Source organism: Dermacentor variabilis, chromosome 2, assembly GCF_050947875.1.
Source record: "Dermacentor variabilis isolate Ectoservices chromosome 2, ASM5094787v1, whole genome shotgun sequence".
Classification (NCBI taxonomy): Eukaryota; Metazoa; Arthropoda; class Arachnida; order Ixodida; family Ixodidae; genus Dermacentor; species Dermacentor variabilis.
The window spans coordinates 163,600,902-163,606,852 of NC_134569.1; the positions used below are offsets into that span (position 1 = coordinate 163,600,902).

The following is a 5,951-nucleotide window of genomic DNA, read 5'->3' on the forward strand; positions in this document are numbered from 1 at the left end:
CGCCTATTTGGATGTTAAGTACACTTATAATACCGCGTCGACTGCAGTCAAACTCGCGGCTCTAAAAGGTGTAGTTATTTACATGCTCGAGCAGCCACCAAATCGTTGGGCCATTTTCTGTGATTCGAAAGCAGGCTTACCAACTCGGCTGTTTGCCCTATGTCATATGTTACACGAGTAGCTAGTGTGCAAGATATGGCATGCTCGCCACCAAACACTCGAGAAAGGACACGACAGTGTACTTCAGTGATTGTTGAGCCTCTGCGGAATTGTCGGCAACCGCAGCGGAGACGACGCTAGGCAACCGGCTCGTCGAAACACCAGCGGGTGCCTACACCACTCTCTAGAACAAATGCTGCTCGGCAGCTTCTATCACCTGCTCGCGACATCACACTCCCACGATAGAATTCATCGGTTTATGGCTTATTGGCTTCATGTCGACAGAATTCACCGGAATATGGCTTAACTTATGGTTTATTTCGGGGAGAGTGCGCAAATATCAAAGGCGTCACGGGACTTCACTTGTTGAAAACAGCGAAATGGGGGCCAACACGATCGAGAAAATTCAAGAGGCAGTCCTCCTGTCCCAGAGAGAATGCCCCCTTTCCATAGCGACGGGCCGACACATCCTCAAGCGCATCGGCTACCCGGCGGACATTGACACCATCCAGTCGACCACGAACATTCCTACACCGTATCGGGCCAGAGCACACGTGGCCCCGCTTCCAAAAAACATGTCTCAAACTCACAATGAAGGGAAGGCAGAATAAACGCCCGAGTGGACTATCTCAAACGCACAGTGGGACAGAGCCCGAAATTGGTTTACGTTGATGATGCCCTATATCGGGATACATCGAATGCAGCAGCAGCCATGGTGGTGAACTCTTCTTACATAGAAGTCTCCAGCATCTCCATTCCGCACTATACAGTCACAGAAGCGGAAGCTGCGGCGATTGTACTGGCAATTCAATACGGGGACGCGACCAACCAAGAACTACAAGTAGTCACCGATTCAACAAGCGGCGTGCCGGCTCCTTCTAGCTGGCAGAATACCTCAAAAATTAGCTAGATTCACGACTAATCCACTGGCTACAAATGCATCACTCAAACACCAGATTACCTGGGCCCCGGGGAACTCGGGGCTGGAGGGTAACGAGGTCGCGGACAGGCTTACGGCGCGATACTTCAACACTGGCGCAAACAATGATGGCTTTAACCCCTACCACACAAGGGGCTAAACGTAAAGGAAGCGTGGGACTGGAGACAGCTCCAGACCAACATTTTCCCCAACTTACAGAAATACAGAATATTCTCACAACACTACAAAGACACATGCCCCTGGTGTAACAAGCAGCCTACTGCCTACCACGTCACGTAGGGGCGTACGGGCCCCAAACCGCCAGACAAACAAACACAACCGCAGGAGCAGTGGGAGGCCACCCTCTCCAGCCCAGACTTAGAGCCTCAGTGCGGACTGGTAATCCAGGCGAAAGTAGCAGCCAAGGCCACAGCAGTTTTGAAATGAAGACTCCACTCGCTGTACATTTTTCCTCCGTATCTTTTTTCTCTCTTTTGTGAATAAACATTTTCTACTACTACTACTACTACTACTACTACTAGCTTGACAACGCGGACGTATTCTGTAATGCCAATGGAGGGGCGCCACGCGCGTTGTTTGCTCCTAGTGCTGACATATTTTAAGAGAATTGACGTGAGAGTTCGTCCAAAGCACGCTACCACCCACCCTCAACACTTCACTGGGCTATTATACGAATATATCTTAATAAGACTTGTTGCTGTGCTAGTTGTTAGATGCTTCAAACACTGACAAAGACGCAAAACACCAAGAAAAAGACAGACGAAAGGAAAGTGTGTGAAGCGCCCTTTCCTTTCCTTTTGTTTTCTGCGTCTTTCTCGGTACATGAATCATACAGAGAGCCTGGCAGCCACAATGTAATCCCACCAACCTTCTTTTTCGGATGCCTATCATGCCAAGCGAGACCTCATTTCAATGCAGTATCAAGCTGTCAACAATACCGCAGCGTGTGAAAACGAGCACCCTGGCTTCGATGCTCGCAAACTACTTCACACGAATTCATGCAACTTCAGTTTTCAAGGTTCAACAGCTTGAGGCAAGTGTGGGAAAAAGCCAGTGGAAGAAACTGGAACAATAGCTTGCCTGACCAGTTTTCCTGTTGCCGGAGGGAGAGTGAAAGGATGCGTAGAAAGTCAAGGGAGGTAAACCATATGTAATTCCGGTTGGCTAGCTTGCACGGGTAAGCTTGCACGGAGAGAACTGGTGAGTGGGATGCGGAGAGAAAGAATAGAAGGGCACAGAAAGAGAGAAAGAGAGACGAACACAAGCAAACCGTGGTATATATCGTTAGGTAGCGGCGTTCCTAGAGTCTATCGGGAAGGCCTGTAGACCGCAGAAACCTTAGTGGCGCAAAGAATCCTTCTCTGCGGAAGTTCTTTGGAAGCGCTGGCCTAGAGCATTTATTTCTGATAGTGCACGATTGTTTATTTGATCAAGCATACGGCAACTCACTTGCCTCTCGGTGCTATAGCGCTGCAGACACAGATAATTTGGGAGAGCGTCTCATCACAGGTGCTTGTACCGCACGTGGGGCTGTTGGCCATTCCAATAAAGAAGGCATAATAGTTTCTGAATGCGACACCTAGCCACAGACGGTACAGCATAGTGGTCTGTTCACGTCGCGGTTGCCCACGTGCCAGAGGGCAGACACTGCTGCCGGGGAGACACCAATCGGGGCAGCCTCGCCTTTTTTTAGGTAGCGCCAAGAAAATCGCTGCCTGTGTTCTTAGGGAAAATGAAACATAAGCAAAATGCGGGGGAAGGGTGGGCTAACAACTATCAAGCACAGACGGGAGAGAGTGAGCAGATATCAACGCCTCCGGCCAGAAGCAGGCGCTGCACAGAGCGGTGAAATTGGATTGGCTTGCGGGTCCATTCCCTATCCGCCAGCTACCCGGTATCTGTACTTCACCGTTCGTTCATTTTTTCTTCATTTCCACGCCGTCTTTCATGCCGCTTTTAATCCTCTCTTTTTGTGAACCTTGTAATTTGTTCTTGCTTTTTTTTTACCATGCCACTGTCCCTGTAACAACCTCCTTCCTTTTCCACCTATTCTATATTCGGTTGGCTGTCACGACGTAAACGCTCCCATTAATCGTCGTAACCATCAAAACCCGTGCTCCTGCTATGCTCTACCTAAACTTTCTCTTTATCACGAAATATTCTCGCTTCGCCCCACCGCACACCTCGGAGCATGTACTTCGAGAAAAAGGAAGCCTAAATATACTCTGCACCAAAAGCGGCAGGGATGGCTAAATGTGAAGCCGTCCGGTAATTCGATTGGTCGAGCCGAAAGTGATCGAGGCGCTTTAATCATGCCACCCGGACCTAATTTTAGAAAGGGATATAAGACAGCAGAGATGAGAATGCCTCGTGCGGAAAATTTCGGGGAACCCCGCGGTTTAGTTTACCTAAATTTCCGCCGAGTGCTGTGATCTGTTATAGCTACGGCTTTTTTTTTTCTTGCAATATTAGAGAATGTAGTTGACCTCAGGCTAAAGGTTCTCAATTCGTTGGTGTTGCGACGTCCTTTCTTATATGTATTTCGTTTCTACTACTCCTGCCCCTTTCATAATTTTAAACTCCCACTCGGTAGCAGGCGAAGCACCCGCTGATTGCGTTCACCGGTATTGACCTCGCATCCAAGTGATGACAAAATTACAACACTTTTTTAAACACAAGTGTGACATTTTACTATCCAAATTATTTTTTGTGAAATTGTGTAAGAGACGTTTTTTTTAGAGAGGTGAAATCTGCAGGGACACTTAAGGCTGCTTACCTGTAGGAATTCAAAAGCATTATAATCCCTTTGCTGAACTCTTTTTTTTTTTCGCTCGTTCCACGTCCGCGCAAACTCTCGCCTGCGTTCCAACTACGCCTCGGTAAAGCCAAATCCAAATGCACCTAGTGTCTCAACGCACTCGCTTGCCCGCGAGGAGCTCATAACTCGAAGGACTGCTCATTGTCGTTCTAATAAACATTCATGATTTTCATTTCGTACAGTCACTTTATACACTCATTACGTGACGCCGCCTATTCAACATTAGCTTCGCCATCACGTGTGCAATGACGCACGCCCTAGGCCCAACATAATTTGACTAAAACCATGGAGTCGCCGTAGCGTTGCGGAGGTGTACTGTCTTGTAGCAGCGAGTGCGATCCCACTTCATCTAAATGACCATGCTTATTTTTAAGGATAGGAGGAGATGTTCACCGGCGATGAGACGTTCCCTGATTCCAGCAAGTACAAGTTCTTGGACGACTGCATCTTCGAAATTGAATGTCACCGTGCGACCCGCAAGCAGGGCGAAATCTAGCTGGATGGTGCAAACCCTTCTGCCGAAGAGGTTTACGAGGGCACAGATGAGAATGTAGAGAGCGGTATAGGCCTGGTGCTGAATATTCGGCTCACAGAAACATGCTTCACCAAGGCTCACTACAAGAACTGCCTCAAGACCTGCACCAAGGTGTTTCGGGAGATGTGGTAGGAGGAGGGCAAGTCACCTGAGGAGATCGAGGATACCAAGAGCAAGTAAACCACTGCGGTCAGAAAAATACGCGTGGCTCTGCTATCCCAAACACTAGAGACCGGCGGAGCTGGAGGAAGGCCAGTAAAGTAGTGTCAAACCGCACACAAGACAAACGAGCGCCGGCAACGCGTCCCTACCTCATCCGCCAAAGGTGTCTACTACGGCGTCCGCGATTCGTATGGCCCACACCGCAGTAGTCACTGTGGTTGTCTCCACTGTGTACGGAGCGGCGGGCGAGGAACACATCGAGGCACCCTACTAGTCGCCGGAGAAGAACGGCCCTCCTCCTTCGCCTGACCCCCCTGCCTTACACGCTACAGGAGACGGCACGCATCCGGGCCGCGTTTCTCGCACGCGTGCGTGCCGCTCCTTCTGCCCTGCTAGGCTCCACCCAACCTCGCGCGCCGCTAAACTGCGCGATGCTATTTTAATATTCTGCTTTCACTCTCTCTCTCAGCTCTCTCTCCCCCAGCTCGGCGAAGCTGCGCACGTCAAAATAAATTCAGCGAGCTTCTAACAGCTCCACTGTAAAAGTTGTTGGCCAAGTTGGATGACTACCAGTTCTTCAACGGCGAGTCCTGCAATGCTGAGGGCACTGGAGTAGCGTGAACAAGATGGTGGAGGGGAGAAGGCGGTGATGATGATCTTCAAGCATGGTCTGGATGAAGAAAAAGATGTAAATCTATCGAGAGCTCTGACAGAAGACCTACCCTTCAGAGGGGGATGGCCAAGTAGTGCCAGCGGAGGCGTTGACAACTCCGTCCTCGGCAGCCCTTGGCCCTGAACACTATCTTACTGAAAGAACAGTGCAAGTGTACCCGAACTCATTGACAAAAGGAACCTCTTGTGCCATTTGTCATTTTACGTAAAGCGGTCTACCTAACACAGGAGAGAGAGAAGTGGTCCACACCCTCCGGTACATTGGGCACTTTTTATTATGTGCTTTTGGAACAGCTGTGCAATGCATTAAAAAAGTTGTAAATTCCAAAAAAATGCGATGAAGTCGCTGTGGCGTCGGGCAATCGTGCTTGTCTAGCAACCCGAAGGCCCGGGTTCGATTCCCGCCCAGACTGAGGTTTACGAAATTTTATATTCAGAGCCATTCATTTACATTGTTTACAGGAACCTTCAGGAGAAATTTGACGTTAATCCAAGCATGTTATGACATATTTTTGCGCCGTCGGCCATTCCTTGTACCATCTTTCGGTCACACCAACTACGCCAACATATCGTCGCCTAATTAGGCATATAATGCTTTCGCATTCATTATAAGTGGAACACCAGTCTAGTTCGCAGCACACTTGGCGGTCGGATATATCGAAAGT

The 5,951-nt window shown here is 49.2% G+C and overlaps 1 pseudogene; it reads left to right on the forward strand.

The window, feature by feature from the left end:
- The first annotated feature begins 539 nt into the window (after positions 1–539).
- Positions 540–5,410, forward strand: LOC142570524 (translationally-controlled tumor protein homolog pseudogene; annotated as a pseudogene).
- Positions 5,411–5,951: the final 541 nt, after the last annotated feature.